Genomic DNA, 10,761 nt, shown 5'->3' on the forward strand with positions numbered 1-10,761 from the left:
GGGAGGGAGTCGTGGCCCTGCAGTTCACATCCCAGTAGGAGAGCTGAGGCTTGAACAGCCTGGTCGAGGTGACCGAACACAGTCCAGAGCACCACCCTCCATGGCCAAACTCAACGCTCTTTCTACAACTTTAGCCCAGAATGTGGCTTAGTACCAAATGGTTGGAAAATGATTTATCTATAGCTGAATGCAGACCAGCCTGTGACCAGATAATTGTCCAGGAATCAGTGGTTGGAAGGAGGTACAGCAAATATTGCTCAGCACTCAGTCCCTGGGCATGGGCTTCCAGGGAATGGCGAACGTACCCTTTGTCATAATATTTTATCTATCTAGAGGCCTCTAGGAGCCAAGATTCCTACTGGCCCCAGTGGAATACAGGGAGAACATTCAGTTCATAACCAGCAGGTGGTTCCTAAATTTCTGAGAAGCTAATGAAAGTTCTGGATGTTCTCCCCGGAAGTACACAAACACACATGTGCATATTGTTTTGCACACAGTGTCAGGGGGTCAACTGCTTTCGGCAGCCCACCCATGGAGCCCTACACCAGGACCTTGATCTAAAGAATGGGTCCTTTAGTGTGTGTGCTGTGACACAATGGGCAAAACATATGTACCCTGGGAGAAAAGGCGCTCGGTAGATGTTAGATTAATGAATGACTTTGAATGTGACCAGGACAAGATCGCTAGTTGTGTTCACTGATAGCTAGTTATTGTACTTTCTGCTAGAGCCTATACAAGCCCTTAGCCAGAGCCCACCACGTATTCAGGTGGAATAAGCATCCCACTGCATGGGCATTTGTGGAGTTCAGGGAAAGCCCTACTTTTCAAATCATCTTCCTCCAATAATCTTTCTTTGTTCTCATCATGCCTGAAACTCTATCGTTAATATGGCCATTAACACAACATCCCTTTGAAGCAAGTGCTCGGCGTTTATGGAACCCCTTTCCTCCTTCCAGAAGGAGCCCTGGGTTCGGTACAGATGTATAGAGAGGAGGGGTCTCAGCAAGTGAAGCCATAAATGTCAGACCACAGAGACTTCCCAATCCGTGCTCTGCTTCCCCTGATGATGATATTCAGACTGTGAGGAACTGCAGAGACCTCGAATGCTATTTCAAATCAAAACACTCACTTATGATTTGACAATCCAGAAACACAAAAATATCCTGGAAAATCTTCTGTAAGTTAATGAGAACTGCCAAGAACTCTCAGCCTCCAGAAAGTGTGGATTTATCCAAGAAAGAAAGGGTTTCTCAAAAGGGATGTGGAGAGATGGGGATGCACATTTATAAGGTTTCTAATACATTCCAGATGATTTCTACATATTATCTTATTTAATCCTCACAATGTCAAGGAAAGAAAGTATCATTTTCCCCATGTATAAAGAGGAAACTGAGGCAAATGTGCCCAAAGTGATATAGCTAGTAAGTCACAGAACTTCAAACTCAAAGGTTGTCAGTTTTTGGACAAAACCCCATGAGCTTTCTAATTGTACTACAAATTGAGAATGTTTGATTTGTTTTGTATCAGGATAGAACACAAATTGGGTCTGTAGTTACTACAGCTCAGAATCAGGTGAAATTTCGGGAGACCGAGGTTGCCCTGAAGGATATCAACTTCAAAAAGCTGGGGATGAGCAAAAACCAATCTCCCATGGAATCAGTGTTGGGTTTATACTATGATAAGGAAAGCTGAGCATTTTTCTTTTTTAGCATACATATCCTGCAGACCATAGGATCCTTGTGAAATCTGAAAATAGGAAGATTTTCCCTGAGGCCCTAGGTCCAAATCCTCCAGAGGCCAGGCCTGATGCTAGGACGCCGCACACCTCCACAAAGATATCAGATTTGGGAGCCCAGAGGAGCTCAAGAAGTGTGACTCCTGTGACTCAGGTGACTGTCAGTAGGGACTCAACTTTCTGTACACTTTAAGTGACAAGAAAATCACCAACTTGGTAAATATTCATTTCCAACCCATTCATTATTTTAATAATTTTGTTTGAAAAGTATTTTTATTTACTTTGGCTCTTCTGGTTTTCCTGTTATTTCTTTGAACAAGTGTACTCCCATGAATGTGATAATCATCGTCGTCATAATAGCTAACATCCAGGAATTCATGTGCAGTCTAAAAAGTACTTTTCTATAAAAGGCAAACTATATTCAAGGGCTATGAAAGAGAGTGGGTGTTGAGATAAAGATAATTTTTTTCTTTTGTAATAAGCAACTTTTGATATGTTTATTAACTTTCATTCTTGGATTTTTCCTCTTCTTTTTTTTTCCCTCCTCTTTTTCTCATAAATTTATTTTTAATTAGATGTTTTTGAATAAATCACTCTCCTACTGACCCCATTCAACAGGGAAATAGGGCCCAACCAGGGCATCTACATGCAAATAAATATCTTTGCACATCACTGTTTGCAAACTGATGACTTCTGAAGTCTAGCTAGAGAGGTTTTCCAGACAAAACTATTTGGATAACCTTTTAAAGAAAACAAAACCATTTTCCACTTAATAGAAGATTCTACAGAAAACATTTTTGGCACCTCAAGTTGTCTTGCTGCTAATCAGCTATTATTATAGGGGTTCACACCAAACAATGTTCCAAAAGCTCTTCATCTCAGTTACATAACCAGAATGGCATTTCAAAACCTCATTTTTAAAAGGCATTAGTCACCAGTATAACAAAACACATGCTCTGTACCAATAAAATTTAATGTTCAGATAAAAATGCTTGTTTACATGCATTTTTATATGCCTCTGTATAAAAGCAACCATGTTTTCATGAGATGAGATACTTTCCTTAGGTCAGTGGACACTCCCTCCCATTTCTCTGTCTGATTTAAAACCAGCCCGTCTCACAGTCATCTCCCCTGGAAAGAAGGCAGAAATTCAAGAGAGGAGCAGCAGATTCAGTAGTTATGACTTTGCGATTTGAAGCTAAACAGTAATTCTGCCTCCTTACTCCTTGACTCTGTCTGGGAGGAGAACTATTTCTACAGGCAGGTAGTGGTTGCAATGAGATTTATTGCATGCCTGCACCAAAACCCACCAGGCTGTGGACCCTGCAAGAGGGTTCTGCCTCTCTGCACCAGTAGTATTAGAGAGAACCAGAGCATGTATGATGACAAAGGGTGGTATTTCTTTTTTAATTTTTTAACATTCCATTTTTGATTCCCAAGTCCAGAGGAACCCTCCATCAAAACAACTGCTTGCTAAATTAAGCTTTTACTTCATCCAAAATAATTAAATCCTCTGAGGTAGAGCAATAGTTCACTTTAAACCACTATAGCTCTATTTGGTATCTTTAGGCTGAAATTTCCCCTTTGGTCTAATTTAAAATTCCTAATTGAAGTTTATGAATTAGCAGTATCTGATTTTTGTCTGTGTTATGAGGTTTGATGTATTTCTTGCACACATTCAGGATTCATATAGCATAGCATTGTGAAGATAACATTAGGTTATTCATAGACCTGTCTTTTGTGCTCAGCAATCACGGGAAAGTGTATTCAGAGTTAAGGGTGAAGTTTCTTGTAGGTAATATTTTTCTTTTTGGCACTATAGACAAAAATAAGTGTTGTATTAAATAATATTTTATTCTACTAAGCCCGAAATTTTATTCAATAGGTTACATGATTCAGTAGGCTTGTTAATTAGACACCAAAGCCCTAACAAATAAAAAACATTTCATTAAGCTTAATAGTAACAGAGTGGAACCACAGGGACAGAAAAATATGTCCTGGAAACTAATTTTTGTGTGTGCAAACAAGCAGAACTACCACTAATTCTTCCTTTCCCTCACCTAAAAGCCTTGCAAATTCTAGACAAACTACTCCTCTGTCAGAGTTTAGAAAGAGAACAAAGAAACAAAACTAAGCTGACACCATTTTTTCCCCATGATGTCATTTTCTGTCTTCCAAAGCCCGTGGGTCTGATTTTGATGTCAGGGTGCGTAACTCTGCAGTGACAGCCCCAAATGTATTTGAAGAGGGAAATAGCCTTTCAGCTCCCCAGCAGTCATTTTCCCTACAAAGACAAATATAGCCCAGGCTGAAATCACTTAGTGTCAGTCAAGGTAACCAGATCAGCTCAGCGTTAATAATGAATTTGGTCACGTGCCCCCACGGAGAGACGTGTGTGAGATAGCTGAGCACTCGTTCCATGTGACACCCACCGGCTTCTATGTCAGGCCACAGTTCTCCCAGCCCAGCTGGGAAGCAACAGGGCAATTTAATCTGCCACCCACTCTAATTACTAAACTGAGAGAATTATCAGGGTTGCCAAAAAAGGGCTTTCAGAGCACTGGGTCCAGGCTTGGTGGCTGGTATGCAAACCATGCCTGGGGTTGTCATTAGGGGTGCAGGTTTTGCAAGGTCTAAGGCTTATACAACTTGAGGTCTCTTTTTAAGGTAAAGAATATAAAATTACAAATATAAAATTAGGAGTAGGGCCTTGGAAGGGAATTATGCTTAGGAGAGGCCTGGAAGCTTAAGCTTCATTAGCATTATGCTAAAGCTACCTTTGGTTGTCACGGAAACCGAAAGAAAATTAGCTTCTTGTCTGTGTCCGGGATACTGGATTGACTGGCTCTGTGGTTTGTACATCCCCTCTACTCGCATGTAATCGTTTGTACTTTTGCCTGTTTGCTCATGTGAAGATGGACTATGTAATTCTATCATAGATCATGGGTCGTGGGTCATACCACTACTTCAGCCCACCTCAAATATTCAGGACGGTGTTTCTGATAGGCGCCAATTACCAGTTATTATGCCTTGATTTTCTTCTATCATGTCCATTCAAAAGTTACGAACATGGGAAGAGGGACCAGGAGAGGCTGGTCATTAGGTACAAAGTTAGACAGGAAGACTAAGTTCTGGTGTTCTGTTGCACAGTAGCGTGACTGTAGCAAATAACAATGTGGTTGGTGTATATTTCAAGGTGGCTAGAAGAGAAGATTTTAAATGTCATTACTACAAAGAAATAATAAATGTTTAAAGTGATGGGAATGGTAATTACCCTGATTTGATCATTATACAATATATATATGCATTAAAAATCACATTGCACCTCATAACTATGTACAATTACGTGTCAATTATAAATTTAAAAATTAAATAATTTTAAAAAGTTAAGGATATGTTCCAAAAATCCTTAGTTTCCCCTAAATAATCTGCAATAACCTTTGAAGAGAATGACCACAGACTCAATCCTGAGAAGTAAAAATAACAGGACAGCAGAGTCAGGGAGGTCCCCAAAGCTGTCAGTTTTCAAGCAAACCAGAGATTGCCTCTGCTATTTAAGTTTTTACAAGCAAATTAAGAGCATGAATACCACAAATGGGAAAAATCAAATAGAGTTTATTCCCTAAAATGCAATGTTGGTTCAACATTTCAAAATAGTATTAAATTAATAGACTCAAAAAGAAAATTTATATGATCATTTTAACAGAAGCAGAAAAATTATTTCATGAAATTTAACACCCATTCCCAATAAACTCTTGCCAAGCTGGATATAGAAGAAAATGTTATTTTCTTGATAAAGAATGTCAGCTAGAACTTAAGCAATATCATACTTGAGAATGAAATAAGAGAATTATTCATATTGATGTTAGGAATAAGAATGCCCACCACTATTATTTCACATTGATCTGAAAGTCCTAGACAATTAAATGACAAGGAAAAGAAATAAGATATAAAGATTTGAAAGGAAGAAACAGAGCTATCAATATTTGCAGATAACATAATTGTATACCTAGAAAATGTAAGAAAACCACCTGAACTATCAGAATTCCCAGAGTTCGTTCAGTTCGGGGACCAAGCACAATGTCAACATGAAAATTACAGCTTGCCCCTTTCTATAGTAATTGTTACAAAAGTCACGAAAAAGATCCTATTCACAAAAGCCACAAAACTATATAATACCTAAGAATAAACTAAAAATGTGTAAGAGCTAACTGAAGAAAAATGATAAAATTTGACTGAAGGACATAAAAGAAAACCCAAATAAATGGAGAAAATGTTCACGTATTTGGTTGTGAAGACCTAGCATCGTAAAGGTGCTCATTCTCCCCAAGTTATTCTATAAATTCAAAGAACTTACAAAATGATTCAAAATTCTTCTCAAAGAGAAAATGTGAAAGAATATCCAAGGAAATTTTGAAAAACAAGTTCTAAAAGAGAGAACTTGCTATTCTAAATTTCTGGAGTAGCCCAGCAGAGGCTGGCTTGAGGATGAGTAAGGAGGAACACTCAGACACACAGAGTATACGAACGAACTGCATGTCATCACCTTGACCTTAAAGGATATGAGACTGCATCAAGCAGGAGAGCTTGGTGGGTACAGCTTCGTGGGTTTTCCCTAATTCCACCGTGAGAGATAGGCTTGAGTGCAGGCCCTGGTCCACCTGCCAGGAGAAACCTCCAGATGATGGGAAGTCCTGAACAGCATTTTCTGGAGTACAATGATTCTCAGTGGTAACATCTTAAAACTCCAGAATGGTTTTCCAAAACCACTTTTGGCAAACCACATCATCTAGACCTATAATCAGGTTCAATTTCTTGCTATATTGCTATGATGCCACATTCCTTCATTAAATACATATTAAATGATAATAACCAGGCATCACACATGCAGTGTTACACTAAGACAATACAACAGGCCACCCGTTGTCATCCCTACTGATACCTGGTTATCATCACTACTCAGCCTCCAGCCCATCCTCTGCTGGACCACTTTAGAAGTATAGGGAGCATATTTTCTCATTTAGAACTCTCTTTTTCAAAATGTTCTGGCAGGTATGTCATTTATCTACTGGGAGGAGATGAGCAGGACAAGTCTGGCCATTGCCTATCACAATATCAAAACATAACATAAAGCTATGAGAAACAAAACATTGTGATTATTGATATAAAGATTAAAAAAATAGTTCAACAGAATACAAAAGGGAATCTAGAAGCAGAGCCACATCACAAATACATGGGAATGTATTATAGGATAAATGTGACATTTCAAATAGTGGGGGAAAGGACAGATGGACTATTCAAAGAATGGTACTGGAGCAATTCACTGTCCATTTGGGAAAAATTAATTCACTTCACTACTTTTAACTATTCAAAAATAAAAGTTCCAGGAGGATTAAAAACCTAAACAAAATACAAAACTGTAAGACATTAAATAAAATATTAGAGAATGTGAAATAGGGAAAGCCTATAAAAAAACTCTAGAGGAAAAAGTGGTAAAATTTCAATTTGTCAAATTGTACAATTCTGTCAGCAGAAGTCACCACAAATATACTAAAGGAAAGTAACAGATTAGGAAAATAATATGTGCTGCATCTGTAAATAAAGAATTGGTATTCAAAATATATAAGGAACTCCTTCAAGAAAAAGACAAATAGCCCAATAGAAAAATAGGTGAAAGATATGAACTGGTAATTCACATAAGACAAAATACAAGTTAGTATTAAACACACAGAAAAAGTGGATAGGCCCGGCATGGTGGCTCATGCCTGTAATCCCAGCAGTTTGGGAGGCCAAGGTGGGAGGATCACTTGAGGCCAGGAATTCAAGACCAATCTGGGCAACACAGCAAGACTCCCATCTCTACAAAAAAAATTAAAAAATTAGCTGGGCACAGTGGCTCACACCTATAGTCCTAGCTACTGGGAGACTGAGGCAAAAGGATTTCTTGAGCCCAGAAGTTTGAGGTTATAGTGAGCCATGATCACACAACTGTACTCCAGCCTGGGTGACAGAGTGAGACCCTGTCCCTAAAAAAAAAAAAAAAATGGTTAGCCTTACTGCTCACTAGTAATAGATTAAACAATAATGAGATACCATTTTTTACTTGTGGTCACTGATACTTTTGTTTGTATGAGAAAGCCTTTATTTTTTCCTTCATTTCTGAAAATTATTTTCATGGGGTACAAAATTCTGGTTTGATAAGGTTTTTCCCCACAGCACTTAAAAGATACCACTCCATCATCTTCTGGTTTACACAGTTTCTTACAAGAAGTCTGCTGTAATTTTTATCTTTGGTTCTCTGTATATAATGTCATTTCTTTCCCCACGGCCTTCAAGCTTTTCTCTTTTTTTCCTTGGTTTTCAACAGTTTGAATATAATATGCCTAGGTTATTTTGTTTTGTGTTGTTTCTGTATTTATTCTACTTGGTGTTCTCTAAGCTTCTTAGATCCATAATATAGTGTTTGGAATTAACTTTGGAAAATTCTTAACCCTTTTCTCTCTCTTCTCCTACCGGGACTGTAATTTATATGTATATTAGATTATTTGATATTGCCCCATAGATTTTTACATGTTCTGTTTTTCTTTTTTTCATAACTCTTTTTCCTTTTTGTGCTTCAATTTGAGTAATTTTGACTGATCTTTCTTCATGTTCACTGATACTTTCCTTGACTATATCAAGTCTAATGAGCTTACTGAAAACATTCTTCATCTCTGTAACTGTGTCTTTCATTTCTAGCATTTCTACATGATTCTTTCTTATCATTTCATCTTTCTATGCTAATAATCCATCTGCTGTTGCACACTGTCCGCCTTTTCCATTAGAGCCTTTAAAACATATAAACCACAGTTATTTCCAATTCTCTGATCAGTCCCACATCTGTGTCATAGCTGAGTCTGATTCTATTGATTCCTTTGTCTCTTGACAGTGTATTTTTTTTTTTTGCTTTATGTTTCATAATTTTTTGTTGAAAGCCAGATCTTATATATGATGATATAAATTAAATCAAATAGTTTTTATGCCTGGAAATGAACATGCTTTTCCCTCTGCTAAGCCTTTGGTATGGGGGTTTGAGTCAATTTATTCAGGAGATGCCTTGTGGTTGTTTTCCCAGCAGTAATCTCTTCTTTCTTGCTTGCTTAAAAACCAATTGTTCAAGTATGGGGTGGTGATGCCTTTAGGGAAGATAGGGCTTTCCTCCAGTTTCAGAAGATGAATCATGTTTGGTTCCAGCTAATCATGGAAATCTGATTCCCTTTGCCAGTGTTTGATTTAAAATTAGGCCTCTGACTGAGTTCACACCAATGATATGCAGAATGAAGATTGCAGAAAATAGTCTGAGAAAGATTCTCCCACATGATAAAAAAGAGGTATGTGGAAGAGACCCTCACCCCTTCCACCCTCTCCACCTTCTTGCCAAGTGAGGATATGATAAGCTGTGGAAACCAACTGTGATGATGAAGGAAAAACCAAACAAATCCTGGAGACGTTGACCCAAAGCCCTGACAATCAACTCTGGAAACATCTATCTCTGGATTTCATACATGAATCATCTATCTGTGGCACGAAACCTAGAGATAGGTGATTCCAGGGTTGCTGGTCTTGTTTCTTATAGGTGAAGCTATCCCAAAGAATATAGTAAAAAGCATCCATTGACAGAATGAACACAAGGCTCAGAGCTAGGCCTCTGCTTGCCTCCAACAATGTTCTTACCACTTCTTCCCACTTTCTCTACTCCCTAGCCATCCTAATCTTTGACTTCTTCCAGTGCTCCATGACCTACACACGCTGCTCGCTCTTCTAGAAACAGTCTTCCTGAACATCTTTGTCTAGCTAATTCCTACCAATTATTTATATCTCACTTAGGAAACTGCTTTTTCTAGGAGGCCTCTCTGGCCCTCTGAGCACAGTTAAGTGGCCCTCTTATGTTCTCCCACAGCACTGAGTACTGTCCCCTAAATAGCACTTGTCATGCTGAATGGTTACTGCCCCTCACCAGACTGTAAACTCTGCAGGGCAGGGACCACGTCTGTCTCATTAACTGCAATGTTCCTGCATGGAGCACAAAGGCTCACATGTTTAGTCCACAATAAATATTTGCTGAATGAATGAAATCTTACCATCCAGAAAGAAAAATAAGGTATACACATAAAATAGAAATACAGATATAATTCAGTATATGCTAAGTATCAAGTAATTCCCACTAAAGCTCCGAAGAGTCAGATGAAATATTAATAACTGGAGAAAATTTCCCAGAGGAAGTAGCAGTAAGCTGGGCATTTTAGGAATTGTCCTACCAGAGAAAGGATGGCATTTTTAGCAGGATGAAAGCCAAGGTGCCAGACATGGGAACAGGGGGAATATAGTGGTAAGACTGAATCCAAGGTTTCAAGTTAGGTGAGTGCAAGAGATAAGGTTAAATCTGTCTGTAGAGGGTCTTGAAGGCCAGGCTAAGGGTCAGAGCTTTATTCAGCAAAGAAAAGGGAGTCCCTTAATGATTTTGAGTGGAGCAGTTGCATATGCAGATTTGAGCACCTGACTATTAAATCCTGAGACAGCACGGGTTGAATGGGAGAAGGTGGGATGGAGCGCAGAGACCAATGAGGCCGCCATTATGATACTCCAGCATGGGTGCAAGGAGATGGTAATGTTCCCTTGAGTACCTCTACAGTTGTTAGCCTGTGATTTTGGAATAAAAACTGTGATTAGTATAAACAGAAAATACTACAGATTATTTTAGAAAGACCTATAGAAAGAACAAGTCAGGCAAAGATTATTTCCCACCATGACTCTACAGACAGGAGATCAAGACCAGGAAAAGAAGGAAGGTTGGTCCCTGGGCAATTCCTTTAGCAGCAAGAATGAGCTCTTTATAAGTCATCCGTTTCTGCTGAGGCTGTGAGGAGAACTTGGTTCATTTTTGCAAATTCCAATGTCATTTGTGGTTTATAGTGTTTTCAACTGCAAGACAATTTTCCTGCTGTCACTAAAAGCTGCAACTTTTCTTTAAACGACAAAGTTAAGGT

This window comes from Lemur catta, chromosome 4, assembly GCF_020740605.2.
Source record: "Lemur catta isolate mLemCat1 chromosome 4, mLemCat1.pri, whole genome shotgun sequence".
NCBI classification, from domain to species: Eukaryota; Metazoa; Chordata; class Mammalia; order Primates; family Lemuridae; genus Lemur; species Lemur catta.